Consider the following 16,168-nt stretch of genomic DNA (forward strand, 5'->3'; position numbering starts at 1 on the left):
ATGTTTTTATTTTGAGACAGAGTCTCACCGAGTTGCTGAATTGCCCAGTCTGGGCTTGAACTTGCAACCCTCCTGCTTCAGCTTCCCCATAGCACCGGAATTACAGGCCTGCACCACCACACCTGGCTGGAAAGCTTCCTTTTATTTCTGGAGGTTTTCAAAGTCACCATTACCTTAAGGGCTCCCTTCTCTCTGCTTGCTACCCAGCTCCACAGGGAGCAAAATGAAGTCACCACTGTGGACTGAGAGGCCGGTCACAGCAGCCAGGAATGTGGACGTCACAGATCTCTACTGAGCACGCCGTGCAAAGGCTTCCACGATCCGAGTCAGTGGTTCTCACTAAGTCCACGCTGGTCCACGGTGACACTTGGCCCTCTGGTGTCTGCTTCATGTTTCCCTGCCCTGCCTGTCATCCTCTATGTTCGTGAGAGCAGGGAGCCTGTGAATGTTCTCCACCTCTTATCACCAGCACCCAGGACTTTGTCCTGCGTCTCATTGGTTGGGGGACACCAACGACCTGGCCCATCTGTCAGTAAAGAAAATCAGACTTGGAGAATTAAGCAACTGGCCCCAAGTCCCACAATGAAGAAGTCTTGGCGCTGGGCCTCCAGGTTGGATGGTGACCCCAGGAAGCCCCTGGAGATGGAGAGCCCTCTTCCAAGGCACACCTGTCACTTGTGGCCACCTGGGAGCCATGGCGTGGCCCAGCAGTGGGGACAGTGGGGCAGGGTGGGGCAGCCGGGCCACGAGAGGACAGAGCACTCGGGAGGCCAAGAGTCTCTGGCAGCAGAGCATAGAGCAGCAGCCGAGGGCGTGGGCCGTGGGCCAGATGCCCCACATGCCCCACAGTTCTGGCCCTGCACAGTGACCACATGACCTTGGGCAAGTGAGTCTCTCTGAGCCTCAGTTTCTCATGTGTAAAATGGGGGCAACGGCTCATGGGCTGTCATGGGAGCGAACGGAATACTTTCTGAGTACATAGAGCAGCAGCTGGTGATGATGGGTGTGCAGTGCGGGAGGCTGATAACGGTGCGGAGTGGGTAAATATTTACAGGCTGGCGTGCCCGGGCATGAGACCGGCCACTCTGCCGTGCCAGTCACAGAGTGAGTGCGTGTGTGCACACATAAGCTGGCAGGGCCCCTGTGAGCCAGGCGTCTGAAGTAGACTTTGGCGGGTCAAGGGCACCGTGAAATGCCTGATTTTGCTCTGCTTGTAATTCTTAGGCGGGAACCAACGGGGGCCTTCTCTGTTGGTGTCCCCAGGGCCCTCCTGTGGGGCCTCCGCGGGCCAGAGGACATCTGGGACAGCTTGGTCGGAGGCAGGCACCTCAGCGCTGGTACCGCTCGGGGTTGATCATTCCTGTTGGGGGTGAAACAGTTGATCCCAAAAGAGCCAGGTAAATGATCTCATTGTCTCATAAAGTCCAAGAGGGAAACCACAGGCGAAAGGAGGGAGTTAGGAGCGTGTCTGTTGGGAATAACAAGAAGGAAAAAGCTCCTGGCTTACAGGAGGGGACTCCTTTCCTTCTGAGGTGCTTTCTAATTTGCTTTCACGTAGATCAGCAGAGTGCAGAAACTTGTTTTAAACAGGGTGGCTCTGTGAGTTTAGGATAACCAGTTGGACTTTAGGCTTTGCAATGTAGAGTCTAAAGAAAATCAGTAACTCAGCTGGTCTAAGGTCAAAGGAAGCCAGTTAGCCTGCTTTTCTAAATTCCTTCAAGCCAGCCCAGCAGTCCGAGGGAGCAGCCTACTGACTTAGCACACTCTGCCTGAGAATCTTCTTCCTAGAGGAAGGCTCCTTATCTGCCCATCTTCATCCTAACTTTTTCTCCTTTCTTCTGTGTTTGCTTTTGTATTTTTAAGCTCATTGGCTGCATGGCTTGCACTGGCTCTTAACTTCATGTTTGTGCTGTTTTCTTTGCACCCAGCTGACTGTATCTTGGGTCCTGCCCCTTTTCCGTAGGGAGGGCTTCCCTGTACCTCATGAAGTGTTTAGCTGTGTCCCAGGCCCCTCTCTGCCCCCTCCAGGCCAGAAGGACAACAAAGACTGTCTCCAGATAGTGTCAAATGTTCCCCAGGACGAGGTCATCCTTTGGTTGAGGACACCTGGGCCCCAGGGGAACTGTGGATTGGCCCAGACTGCCGATGTCCCACTGGCCAAAGCAATGGGGTCGACTGAGACCCAGTGTGGGTGGGGACCATACAGGGCTTCAGGCACAGGAAGGTGTGCTGCTGGGAGCCATTGTGTGAGAATCTCCCGTGGCTGTCAGGGCCCCCAGTGGACACAGCTCCAGGGGAAGGGCCCTGCCGCTGCTACAGCCATCTCCCCCCACCCCTGCCTCTTTAGGTGACCTCACCTGGAAGACGAGGAAAAGGTCCCCAGGCTGGGTGGCTCAGTGCTGGGACTGTTAAAGAGGGAGATGGCTGATTCCACAGCACCAGTACGCGTCACTCCAGGGGGAACTGTCCTGGTCCCAGTGCAGTCCAAATGACTGTCACCTGGCCCTTCTGAGGAGCCCTTCCCAGACTGGAAAATCTGGGGTTTTAGAATATGAACAGAATAAAATACATGGCAGCCCCCAAACTTCTCATAGTTCTTAAAGAGCTTCTCACTCTGTTAGGAAAGATGGGTGCCGAGCCTCTAAATTGCAGGGGCATGAGGTGCTTACATCTTTTTAAGTTCAGTGACCAGGGCAGGTGTCCCTGGCTGGGGAGAAGAGCTTGGCTCAGAGAGTCCTCTCTTCGAACAGAGCTTCCAAGTCACCCTGGGGGTGACATTTTCCTGGCAGACAAGGGAAAAAACGAAGAACCGCATGGGAAGCTACTATGTAGGGTAGGCCAGGGGTGGCCACCTCCGTTTCCCTTGGCTGCACGGCTGGATCTCAGCGGACACCGGGAAGGAGGGACACAGGTCTTCTTCTTACATTCCCACAAGATCCTGAGAAGAAAGCGCTGCCCCGCTGGATTCAGATGATCTTAGAGATACAGCAAAAATTGCAAAAGCTGCAGATAAGGCACCCGCTGTAGATTACAAGGCACCAGACGAGGTCCCCTGCCTCCCCCGTGAGACCACCCCTGTGGCGTTCCTAGGAACTGAGATCTTGCTCTGATAGGAGCGGTCTCCCTTCCGCCCTCAGGTCCAGACTTGGTGACCTCTGCACTTCACGGGCCCAGCCAGAAGGAAAGATGCTGCCTTCTCTAGTCCCCTGTTTCCGCTTCCTTGGAATTTTGTCTCCAGGCCTTTGTTCAAGCAGCTTCCTCTTCCTAAATGCTGCCTCTCCTGCTTCCGTCTGTACAACCCTCCCTCTGCAGCAAAGCGCAGCTGGACAGCAGCCCTCCCATGCTGCAGCCTCTACCCATCGGCGCGGTGAGAGGTTCTGTCTCTTAATCCTCACGTGGGCCTGGTGTTGAGGAGAGGCTCCCGGAGCCAGTAGGGGGTGGTCCTGTCCTCGAGGGCCTTTCTGACGGCTTGCAGGAGGTGGACACAAGTACAGCCAAGGACCCAGCAATAGAAAAAAGCCTGCAGCAGGAGCTGCTAAGGAGAAAACAGCCCTGAGGCTGCAGGGAAGAGGGGAGGCTCGCAGAGGAGGGACGCGGAAGGATCCGCCAGGAGGCAAGGGGACCGTCCGGCCAAGGTGGAGGTCCGATGCCGCGCTGTGGTCACCCTTGAAGGCTCCTATCTGCTTACCTTCACCCCCGCAGACCACGCCGCAGAGGCAGGAGGCTGTGTGAGTACACAGCTTTCTCTGCGACTCTGGATAAACAAACCAACAGAGGCTCCGTGGCTGTCAAGGAAAACAATAGTGTGATTCACCATCAGAGCCTTAAGTCGGGTCCAAAGAACTCAGTGCCCAGACCCTGGAACTCACTACGGTGAGGGGAAAAGGACAGAAGTTTCCCGTAGAGACCACATCCCTGCTTTGGGGAAAGCACATTCAGGACCGTGGGCCGGATTCATTCATTCCCCTTGGATTCCGGTCACGGGAGAAACTGTCAATCCCACAGAGACCACATCCCTGCTTTGGGGAAAGCACAGGACCGTGGGCCGGATTCATTCATTCCCCTTGGATTCCGGTCACGGGAGAAACTGTCCACAGATTCCCGTAGAGACCACATCCCTGCTTTGGGGAAAGCACATTCAGGACCGTGGGCCGGATTCATTCATTCCCCTTGGATTCCGGTCACGGGAGAAACTGTCCACAGCCTGCTCTAGGTCATCTGTGAGGCCACCACCCCAGGGGGCGCCCGAGCCCCAGGAAGGGTCAGGAAAGGGGCTGCGTGAGAAGGGCACAGCTCCACTCTGCCTCAGAAGTGCGGGGCTCCTGGGAGGGCCCTGTGGAGCCATCTCAAGGCGCTGGCCTCTCGGCACAGCGATAGCCAGCAGAGAAGGTCAGTGGTCTCTGCACGGCTCGCAGCCTCCCAGGTCCCCTCCGACTCCCAGGCAGGACCCCTGTCAGAGCGCCAGCCCCTCTAACCACCACTCACTCCACTCCAGCCGCATGGCCCAGGGCACTTGTGAGACACAGAGGCCTTCCTTAACCTTCTTAATTTAAACTGCATCCCTGTTTCCTGTCCTTTGCACCTTCTTTCCCTTTGGTGGTAGGGTGGAGGCTGTGCTGGGGATGGAACCCAAGGCCTTGAGCGCACTGGGCAAATGCTCAGACCTTTTTCACTTTGAGACAAGGTCTTGATAAGTTTCCCAGGCTAGCCTGGAACTTGCCATCCTCCTGCCTCAGCCTCCTGAGCAGCTGGGATTGCAAATGAGCGCCACCATGGCCAGCTTTTACTTTCTTTTTCTCTAGGACATGTCTCACTATCAAACATGCTGTATTTCTTATTTTCTGTTTGTTCCTCTAACTGGAATGCAAGTAGAGTAGAGAGAGTAGAGACTTTAACCCCACATGTAGTAGGTGCTCAATAAGTATTTGCTGAGAGGCAGAGTGAGCAGAATTCCGTTCCGTGCGATCCTCCCACGCATGCCACTGTGCTTAGCACAGCAAGATGGACCCACAAGAGGACGCGTTGCGCCCTCGAGTCCAGCTGCTGCCCCCTGAGGGACACTGAGGACAGAGCCTGCCCTCTGTCCCCTGCCACCCAAGGAGTGAGCAGAATTCCGTTCCGTGCGGATCCTCCCACGCATGCCACTGTGCTTAGCACAGCAAGATGGACCCACAAGAGGATGCGTTGCGCTCTCAAGTCCAGCTGCTGCCCCCTGAGGGACACTGAGGACAGAGCCTGCCCTCTGTCCCCTGCCACCCACGGTCAGCCGCCACTGCATCCTGACAGTGATTTCCAGCCTCCGAGGTGTAAATTTAGACCACAGAAGCCACAGGGAAAGGCGGAGGCATGGGGAAGGGGTATTTTGGGCCTTGCCAGTTCCTAATGGTCAGCCGCCACTGCATCCTGACAGTGATTTCCAGCCTCCGAGGTGTAAATTTAGACACAGAAGCCACAGGGAAAGGCGGAGGCATGGGGAAGGGGTATTTTGGGCCTTGCCAGTTCCTATGAGCCCACGTCCACAGACGATACCGTCAGCTTGGCCACTTATAGGCGAGGAATCAGGAAGCGGGGTGACACCCTCTCCGGGGGTGGCTGAGTGAGCTATTGTGACACATGAGATTTCCAGCCACAGTGACAGGTCCCAAGGAATCTGGCCCTGCAGAGGCACTGGAAGCTGCATCCCTGGGCTCCAGAGCTCAGGAGGCATCTGAGGGGTAAGAAGCACCCAAGTGCACCCAGTGCATGACCAAAGCTTTCGCAGTGACCATCTCCATGTCCTCTCTCTTAATGGGGACTTGGAAGGTGGATCCTGACTTGAGGGCTGGAGCCCCTGCAGTCCCGTTGGGCTCCCTGGCCTCAGAGCTCTTTGGTAACAAGAAGCTGCCCCTGACCTCAGGCCAGGTCTGGTGAGCACAGGGAGCTTCCCATTCAGGTGCGATCTCACTTTGCACCACACCTCTACGATGGTGTAGGAACTTTATTATCACCCCCAACAGGCCAGGTGGTGAGCACAGGGAGCTTCCCATTCAGGTGCGATCTCACTTTGCACCACACCTCTACGATGGTGTAGGAACTTTATTATCACCCCCATTTTACAGATGGAGACCCCGAAGCAGCGAGAGGAGAAGCCTCACACCTCACTTGAGGGGCGGTGTCAAACAGGAACCTCGCAGTAGTGAAGTCCAAGCCACTTGTGACCTCTCTGCAGTCAGAAGGTTTGAGCAGAGTGCATGCCTGGTGCAAGCACTCCCAGGCTCTGAGACTCTGGGGTGATTTTTTGAGACAGGGTCTTGCTGTGTAGCTCAGGCTGGCAGTGGCAGTGATCCTCCTGCCTCAGCCTCCCAAGTGCTAGGATTACAGGTGTGCACTACCATGGCTGGCTTCCGATTTCTGTCTTTTGTAAGCAGATCATTTGGTGGTGCTCTGTTGGGGAAGAGCTAAGAGGTCAGGGAAGGTCTGTATAAGAAGGGAGCCCTGAGCCAAGAGCTGAACACTGGCAAAGGCGGCAACCTGTGGGGAGCTACTGGGGCCCAGGGAGAGTGGGAAACAAGCCTGGCCTCTCTGTGGGCGAGAGGGAGGGTCCAGGGCTACATCTAGGTACCAAGTAAACCTCTTTTCCTTATAAGTCACCCACCCTCAGGCGATCTGTTTCAGTGACAGGGAACAGAGACCATCTGGAGAGGCTTCCTGGAGAGACCTGCCTGGGGACCAGAGGGACAACAGCGAGGACCCTGGATTTGGGTCTGATGCTTTTCCACAGTGAGATCACGAAGGAGGTCAAGCAGGGGGTTTCTTAAAGAGGAAGAGAGTGCCAGCTTCTGTGAAAGTATGTTTCCAAGATCCAGCTGGAAGAAAGATTAAAGAGACTGTGCTTGTCCTAGAACTCAGAGCCCAAGAGAGACAAGCCTGAGAACGAGGGAAAGACTGGCTCAGGAGCCATCCGGAGTCACACAGAGAGGCAGCTGCCCTGCCCCCTTCGTCCCCTGTCCTCTGTTCTCCACTCCGTCACCTTCATGTTTGGGAGGAGGACAAGGCAAGATGTCCTTCCAGCAGGGATGGGCAGCACTTCCGGCCCTGAACGCGCGGACAAGGACGGCACCGAGGTCCTAGCCAAGTCCGTCCATGTGTGGTCGCTCTGACCTTGGGAGGCTGAGGATCCTCCAGGGGGCACCGCGACATCACCGAACCCCTCCTCAGAGTGTCCCACCCGCCATGGGCTCAGGCAGCCAGGACTGTGCTTGCCCAGTGGTGTTTTCCATCACTGATTAGCTGGGATTCTCGGGTGAGGAAGAACCGTGCCTCCTCCTGCACTTGTTGGTTCATTTCTTTACTCAAATAGTCATTCGCTGATTCGCGAGGAAGCTCGAACCTCTTGCATACAGTGGCCTAGCACTTGTCAGATAAACTCTTCACACCTTCGTATATACTCTGGCTCCTCCTCCTCTTCATCCGTTACTAAGTACTAAGGATGGAACACAGGGCCTTGCACAGAGCTCATCCCCAGCCTTTAAAAATTTTATTTATTTTAAATGTTGAGACTGAGTCTCACTAAGTCACCAAGTTTCCAGGCTGGGTTCAAATCTGTCATCCTCCTGCCTCAGCCTCCTAGACTACTGGGATTATAGGCGTGGGTCACCACACCCTGCTTCACTTTTTCTCTTTTTAGACTTCAAAACAAATTTAACCTGGGTTGAGGATTCAAAAAATACAAAGGCAATGGGGTCAGAAGTCTCCCTTCCCAGAGCCAGCTGCATGGGGTATCTGGTGCCTCGGACCTCCCAGAGGTGGCCTTCGTCAGGGGGTGCACTCAGGGCTATGGGCCACTCAGAGCTGCTCAAAGTGGGGGATGGAGAGGAAGAGACCCCTTTATTGACTTAGGGGTTCATTCCCCAAAGAATCTATTACCTCCCCACCCCCATAAAAAATTTAAAAATCAAGCTGAAAACTGAAGCAGATATTTTTGGGCTTCAGAACCTTTTGTTGGGGACTCCGAGGCAGGCAAGTCTGGGGGTGGGAGGATGTGGCAGGGAGCAGGCGGGTCGTCCCAAGCCAAGGAAGCTGGAACCCGGGGGCTTCTCTCAGAGGACCCCAGGGCCCACGAGGCCGCCATGGACAGCGCCCCCTCTGGCAGGGGCTGGGACTGCATGCAGAGCCACTGGGGTCGGATACTCGGACAAGGCCCCGAGGGCGGCACCCACTGGCTCTGACCCTCGCATTCCACACCTGAGCCCCCAGATCATCAGTGCTGCCCGCGAAGGCGTGCGTAGAGATCCGGGGTCCTGGCAAGCCCTTAGCTAACACAGCACTCTGATTTCATTCGTTATGGCTGTTTTTTTGTCTGGTCAGTAAGGGCATCGTCCACTAAAATCTAGGGTACCCACGGGATAATCCGTCATCTCGTGTCCCTTTGGACACCTAAATGCTTACCACCTGGACACATTTTGATCAAGTGTCTTGGGTGAACTTGTTTCTTAAATGTACTATGCCCAGCCCTGTGTTCTCAGCAGCTGTTGACCAGAGTTTATTATGAACACTGTCTCCTCTGCTATCCTAGAAGGTGACAGTGGCCCTGGAGGTCATTGGCAATGAGGGGATGTGGCTGCCCAACCGTGTGGTCCCGGATGCTTTCTTAAGGGCAGCAGAGTCCTGGCCACATCTTGTCCTGAGTGACACCATCTTGGGTACAACTGCTAAGGTGCAAGGTCTCTGCTAAATTTCCCAGGCAGGACTAAAACTTGAAATCCTCCTGCCTCAGCCTCTCTCTGAGCTGGCATTACAGGTGTTTATCACCACACCCACCTTGGCGATTCTTTTATAAGTAAATCATTTACACTCTGTGCCTTACACTCATACAAATGAGATGCCAAGTCATTCTATCTTGACACTTGTGCCCAATATGGAGCCACAGGGGCAAGACTCAGTGGAAACTGCTGTCTACACAATTTGATTTTAGACCTCGCCTGCAGCTGTTACCTCACCAGCAGCATTTCCGTGTGAACTTTCCCTGCTTTCTTGAGCCTTTCTTCCTCTACAACTTTCCCCTTATCACTGCCTGCTCCGAGCGTGGAAGCCATGTTACAAGTGAGTAGATTGAGGTTCAGGTGTGTGAACAACTTGCTTGAGGTCACACAAGTGCCAGCGACTTCCTGCCAGAGCACCAAGCAGGGCCCATCCCGGGAGGCCTGATTCTGCAGGGTAAGCTTGCTCTGGCTCTTTCCTAAGACTAAAATGTTGAGGAGATAAACTGTAGTATGCATTGTGGATTTCATGGTGACAGGACAGTTTCTGTTTGTGCTCGGGTTCTCTGGGCAGAAACCCTGAGCTCAGAGGGGAACCCCGCCCACGTGACCAGAGCCCTGGGGCTGGGTCATGTGACCTCTGCTGGCCTGAGAGTGAGCACTTCTCTGGGTGACATCATCGCCCCTCACTGATTACACAGGTATTTCGTGTCCTCTTGGGGCCAGCAGGAAGTTGCATCATCTCCCATGCTTGGCTCTTAATTTGTTTGTCTTTGTTTAATTGTCAACCTTCACTGGGGGCCAGAGACAAGATAAGACAGCCAGGCAGCAAACATTTCCTATAGGGAGCTGGCTTGGCTGTCCCTGGACTGGCCCAGCTGTGTGTACTCTCTCGTCTCCACCTACAGATCACTTTGTGTCTGGCCGGCCTAGCACCGGGGGCTGCCTGCCGAAAGAGGAGACCAAGGCCCGGCAGGGTGACCTCCCCGGGGACCCAGAGCTGACTTAATCGGCTCCCTCGCCCACTCTGCATGGTGCCCTTTGTCACCAAGGCCTGACATCATGAGAAACAGGTCCCTCAGATCTTGGTTCTTCCTTCTTTGTGCCCTTGATTAAATTCGGGCAAGGCACATAGGCGTCTGCGCAGAAGTCCAGGTCAAATTAATCATAAAGAAGATACAGAGAGTTGAAGGCAGGCAGTTTGGGCTCATTTTTACGAGCTGAAAAGCTAGCTGTTCCTGGGGCTCGGGAAACTAGACTAATCGCGATGCTTGTCAACATTGTACTTAGAAGCTATTTAGGCATTGCAGAATGTCTTCCTGTCCTTTCTAGATGGTCAGTGTTTCCTCAAGGGCTTTGCTCATGTAAGGAACTTAGGAAAGAAATTCAGGAAAGCTAAGTTCTCCGTTCACACCAGGGCCCATCCTGGGGCAGGAGGTCTTCAGAGAACCTTTCCTTTCCTGCATCGCTGGGCTGTGGAATGCGCTGTGCCTTGTCCTGGAGTTAGACGGCCAGGTGACAGGGGTCTGGGGCATGGGGGTGCAGGGCTGGGGGCTGTGTGTGGGAAGTGGGGGGCAGCAGTGTGAGCCCGCTTTCCGCTCAGCTCAGGGATTGTGGGCCCACGGGAATGTTGCAGGGGGATGTGCGGAGCCGTGAACGAGGGTGGGACAAAGCCGAGGAAAGACGGCCATCGCTGGTCAGCACAAGCCATTTTCCCGGGGAGTAGCTGCCCTGGGAGCTGAGGGGCGAGGACAGAGACAAGGCCAGCAGAGACAGGGCCACCGCTCTGTGAGCACCTAAGGAGCCACAGCAGGTTGATCCAGGGAGCAGTGAGAGTGGCCACCCCAACAAACTTCTAGGGGAAGCGTCCGGTGCACACCACAGGGGAACCGGGACAGACCAGGGACACCCGAGGAAACAGCCCCCACAGCTAGCTGAGTGGGGTTCGCCTTCCCCGGAGCAGCCAGGGGGCAGGGGTACAGGACAGGCTTTCTGGCCACAGGCAGAAAAGATAGGACGAGGCCACTAAGGACCCCAGAAGAGTGGGGAGAGAGCAGCCCCCAAGCAGCCCCCTAAAGGCCAGGAGAACTTTTTGAGGGGCACAGGGTCGGAGGTAGGTACAGCAGGGACAGGGAGGCCGAGGAGGTACGGCTGTGAGGCGAAGGCTGGAACTGGGGTGGGGTGGGGGGGCAGGTTTTCTGCAGTGCTGGGGTCCCTCGCTGCAGCCCAGGGCCAGGAAAGATGCAGAGCAGACCCTGGCCAGCCCAGCAGCCGGGGGACAGGGACCGGAAGTTGTGTCCTAAGGAGGTGGCCTGACGCCAGCCGTGCCGGGGTGGGCTGGGGCCTTGCAGGGAGGTACCCAGGGTGCACACGCAGGCAGAGGGGTCAGCGGTGGTGAGGAGCAGCCACATCCGGATGGGACAAGACCTGGCGGGGAGGAGGAGGCGTTTGGAGCCTGTGTGGGGGAAGCTGGGTCAGGATTACACCTGCTTCATCTTCAGGAGGTCGGCGTGGATGTCAAGCCGCCCTGTTGGTCATTCTGTGAGGTGTCAGGTGCTGCAACGTCGATGGCTCCCCATCCGAATGTGTAATACTCCTTGTCAGCTATTCAAATCACCGTGCCGGGCCCTGTCCCCTCCCAGAGTCCCTTGTTTGAACTGGGCTGGGACCAGGCAGAGCCGGGACGGAGCCCGTGTGCTTGGCCTCCCGGGAGCTCGCTGAGTGTGGGGACAGTGGCCGTGTCCTCCTTTGCCGCACGGTGTCCAGGGCGGGATCCCCACAGGCTCGAGGTGGACGTACAATGGGACACTCAGCATCTCCCGGGTTTCTCCGCACTGGCACATACCTGTGACTGTCCAGACTTCCTGGTTTAGAGATCAGCCCATGCCGGCAGTGACACGGCTCCCGGTGGCTGTTTCCCTAAAGTGCTCCAGATGGATGGGACTCTGGGTAAAGGGGCAGGAAAGGGCTGTTTACATCCACACCTGCTTGGCCCACCTGCCCTACAGACTCACGCTATCAAATGTTTTCCAGTTGCTGTGACAACCGAATCACAGAGCCAGGGTTCGTTATTGTTCCTGAGGGAAAAAAGGAAGGACGGCCCTGTGAGGCTTGAGTTTGTGTGTCAGTGGGCAGCTGAGTCAGCCTGCCGTGGTCTGGTGAGTCCCGGGGTCACTTTCCTGTGGTCCGAGGCTCACGCCGGCCACCCCTCTTCCCCAAGAGGTCGGTCCCCTGTCCACACCTTTCAGCAAGCCCAGGTGACACACACTCTGGCCTGAGTATCGCTGGCAGCCTGCAGGTGGGCAGGGAGGTCACCGATGAGGACTCCGTCCTGCCCCGGGGAGTGGCAGCTGCTGAGCACTACTGAGACCACTTTCCTGAGGGTCTTTACGCTGCCACCACTGCCTCCGTGCCAGGTCCAGGGGATAAGTGGGTGGGTGGGGACGTGCCCTGAGGTTCTCATGAGCCCGCCTTTCCATGGGAGGGCGGCATCAGCAGCTTCCACACCTCATAAAGACACTCAGAAAGAGAACTTCCAGAACTGCTCTTCGGAGAGGGGTGAGAACGAAGGGACGTGTCCGAGGGGACCTAATGGCCGCGTCCTTTCCCATGATAAATCCTGGAAACTTAAACATCCACCGTGGCTTTTGATGACCTTGTTTCGTAGATAGTTTCTAGAGTTGGCTGGCTCTGGGAGGGCCAAGCCACGTGAGTTCCCCGAGACTTTGCCTCCTCGTGCACAAAAGCGGGGAAATAGCACTGTCTCGAAAGCGCCGATCAAATGTTTACATGATACCTAGTTGCCATGGTTTATATCTAGATGGCCGCAGGAGCACATAGGCGAGGCTTTTGGAAGTGGACTGCATGTTGGAGGCGGGGCCTGGCCGGAGGAGGCAGGTGCCTGTGTGTGCGCCTGGAAAGGTTCTGCCTCCCCCTCCCGCCTCCTTCCTCAACACCCTCCATTTCCCGGATACCATGATGTGAGCAGCTGATCCCCTGCCAGGCCCCTCGGCTGTGCTGTCCGGCCTTGGAGCCAGCAGACAATGGACTGGGACCTCAACAAACATGAACCAAAATAAGCCCCTCCTCCTGGAAGGTGTGAGTAACTAAGACACTAGCACTGTGCAAAGCATTCAATACATGCCTGCTGTGGTGGTGGCTGATTGGCTGGACCCTGGGCAAAGGCCTCTGGACCACTGGGAGGTGAGGCAGAGGGAGCGCCTGCTACCCCAGACACACACGGGGCAGCCATGGGGGAAGCAAAGCTGCCCCAGTCTTGGTCCATTTTCTGTTGCTATCACAAAATACCCGAGACCAGGTAATTTATAACAAATAGGAGTTTATTTGGCTCACAGTTCTGGAGGCTGAAAGATCTAGAAGCACAGCACTAGGGTCTCCCCAGAGTCCGGTGAGGGCCTCTGACTGCATACAGTGTGGTGAACGCAGTAGGCCTCTCCTGGGGTCTCTCTTCCTCTGCTTACAAAGCCACTCATGCACCATGGACTCCTTCACCTCCTGCTGGAAGCTAACGCTATCCTCCAAACACCTTAACCTGTGGATTTGAGGACTGAGTTCCCAACACATGAGCTCAGCCCTGGCATCCCCCTTCCACCTCCACAGACTTGACCCAAGAGGCCTCCATGCCTCAGACCCGGAAGGAACCAGATAAGCGATGCAGCAGTGAGCAGGGCAGGAGAGACAAGGAGAGGCCAGAGGCCATCTGAGAGGCGCCTCTGAGCTTCGAGTCGCCCCTCACACCAGGGCTGGGCCAGCCAGGCGCCTTCCGACACCAGCTGGCTTTCTGGGTGGGTTTCCCTAGAGAAAGGATGCAGGTGGGGGACTCAGCCAGCTCTCTGGGGTTTATGCCCAGGGTGTGCTGTGAGCCACCCGTGACCGCGGAGGCTTCTAACCATTTCTAGGACTACACGTGGAAAACCAGCCCGGGGAGAGGCCTGGCCACCTTGGGAATCCTGGGGAGTCCGGCCTTCCCTGAGGAGAGCCGCATAAGGCACTGGCCACGCGGCTGGACTGGTACAGCACCAGGAGCCACTCACCAGCCTGTGTTCAGGCAGCCAAGACCAGCAGCAGGTCTTGGAATCTGTTAGAGAGTGAGACACAAGTTCTCTAACACCAGTTACAGCAGAACTGGTACCAGGCTGCCTCTCGGGATGAGTCTTTCACATGTCTCTCTATATATGGTAATCAAAATATACAGTGCTTAAGTTTTTAAAAAAATTATTACAGTGAGACACTGCCATTAACCCTCCTCAGCACAGCCCCGCTCACTTTGAACACCCATCCTGCCATTCACGTCACCTTCTGAAGCAGCTCTGGAGTCCTCTTTCATGGGTGTCTTAACAGGTTATGTTCAAAACTACAGCGACCGCTGCCGCGTGGTGATGTCCAAAGGACAGGCAGGCTTGGGAAATCACCACAGTGTGTCCTCAGCCATTTTTATTCATCAGATCTGGTACGGGGTGACTTCTAACTTTCCTCCAAAGTCAAAGTGACCGTGAAAGGCAAACACTCCTCATAAATCCAGGACACAATAGCGCAGCTAGACATCTGGGAAGGAGGACTTCGGAGGAGTTCCTCGGGTGGAGAGCAGCCAGTGTGGATGTGCGGGATGTAACAGAAGAGGCACAGGAGTGTTTACTCTGGGCCTCAGCTGGTGACATTTCTAAAGCTATACCCTGGAGACCTGTGTCTGACACCGCAGTTCCTGCCAGACCCTCGTGACCGCCCAGGCCGGGGTGTGCTTGCCGAGGAAGGCTGGGGTGTTGCCAGTACAGCAGGGAGCTCACCGTGTCCCGTGGAACTGCTCCTGGCAGGGCCGGGTGGTCCCCTGCAGGACGCCAGACAGCCCGTGTCTGCGAGGCATGTGGGCTGAAGGTCAAAGGCAAGAGGAAGGAGGGGGGCAGCGTGTGGGAGAGAGGAACAAAGGGCCTGCGGTCACCGACACCCACGCAGGGCAGTTGCCTCAGCTTCTCGAGGACAAAGGGCAGAGTTCTATTTCTGAGCCCCTGTAGGCGCGGGAGAAAACAAGGCTCTTGTTTTCCACATGCTTGTGGTCGTCTCACCAATCCGTGGGCTGCACGCTGCCCACAGGACCAGCCCCAGCCTCATGTCCAAGGCCCACATGGTCACATGCTGGACACTTCCTGCGCCAGCGTGACCAGGCTCGAAGGCTGAGTCCCGATGTGGGTGGCCATGGCCCACATGACCTCTCACACCTGCTCAGGCACCCCCTTCCCATGCTCAGCTAGGCGGGGATAGACCACAGAGCCCCTGAAGGCCAGGCCCGGCTCTCAGAAGAGAGACCCTTCTAGAAAGGCCAGAGCGTGTCCTGTCCAGGCAGCAGAGAAATCTCATTCTGCCTTCCTGCTTCCTCGGGCAACAAAACACACCCTGCCCTCTATGCCCTGTTCCTCCTGGGTTACTCATCTCTCCCCGGGGCAGAGCTGTTTACTTGGCAGTTAATAAAGCAGATAGCACTTTGCCCTTTAACGTTCCTCTGCCTTCAGAATCTTCTGGTCGCTCTCTGTTATGCTCCTGTCACTGACCAGGGCTGAGAAGGGGTTCCTCTGCCCCAGCCAGCAACTTTGGGATGGACATCCTGCTAGATCCTAAAGCCCCGGGAAATGCATCACCATTTCCCTTTTTACGTGTATGTATGTATGTATGTATGTATTTATTTATTTTTGGTACCGGCGATCGAACTCAGGGCCTTGCTCTTGTAATGCAGGCAGTGGCACCATTGAGTTAAATCCCTGGCTTGTTACTTTTTTTTTTTTTTTTTTTTTTTTTTTTAGTAGGAGACAAGGTTTTGCTAAGTTGCTTAGTTGCCCAGGCTGAGGTCAAACTTGCAATTCTCCTGGCTTATCCACTTTCTAGTGACCTCGCAGAAAGCAGCCACTTTTCTACTTAATCATTATGAAACGAGATACTATTACTGCGTGGGACAAGCCCCAGAGAACTGGAGCGTTCAGTTGCCTCAGCCTTGACTGGAGATCTACTGAAACCAGAGCATCAGGGGTCAGGTTCTAGTTAGCAACACTGACGCTAACCATGCCTCACAGCCTAGCCAAGATCCAGCGGTGTCCGCCCCCTCCCTGCACCTTGCACCCCAACAAATGGACAAGAAGAGACCCTTGGAGAACAGGTGCTTGGCCTCGTTTCTCTCATTATTCCGCATCTTCTGCAACCAGCCCGGGCCACATGCGGCTCTGTGAAATAGGCATGGAGGGCAAGAATTAACCGAGCGTCCATACAGCCAGGTTTCTCGCATGGAGGGGGTGGGGGAAGGAAGAGCGAACTACCACTTCGAAAAACTTCCATTCCTTCAGCAGTGAAAATCTTTAGTCCAAGAAAATCTGCCTGTAGCCCCAAAATGAAAGCATCATACTCCAGGAAGATTGCCAGAGTTAAGC

At 55.5% G+C, this 16,168-nt stretch overlaps 1 long non-coding RNA gene across 3 annotated transcripts in view; it reads left to right on the forward strand.

Annotated features, from left to right (window-relative positions):
- Positions 1 to 109: 109 nt before the first annotated feature.
- Positions 110 to 16,168, forward strand: part of LOC104875154 — a 22,283-nt gene continuing 6,224 nt past the window's right edge. The window contains exons 1-4 of one of the 3 annotated variants that reach the window (XR_783980.2): positions 110 to 886; positions 1,225 to 1,397; positions 6,099 to 6,215; positions 6,655 to 7,493. This is a non-coding gene — a long non-coding RNA (uncharacterized LOC104875154). Of the gene's footprint in view, positions 1,398 to 6,098; positions 6,216 to 6,654; positions 7,494 to 16,168 lie in introns of those variants that run through there. The other 2 variants (XR_783979.2, XR_783981.2) reach the window with 2 other exon arrangements.

The sequence above is a fragment of the Fukomys damarensis genome, unplaced genomic scaffold (assembly GCF_012274545.1).
Source record: "Fukomys damarensis isolate Sample0158 unplaced genomic scaffold, DMR_v1.0_HiC HiC_scaffold_11, whole genome shotgun sequence".
Classification (NCBI taxonomy): domain Eukaryota; kingdom Metazoa; phylum Chordata; class Mammalia; order Rodentia; family Bathyergidae; genus Fukomys; species Fukomys damarensis.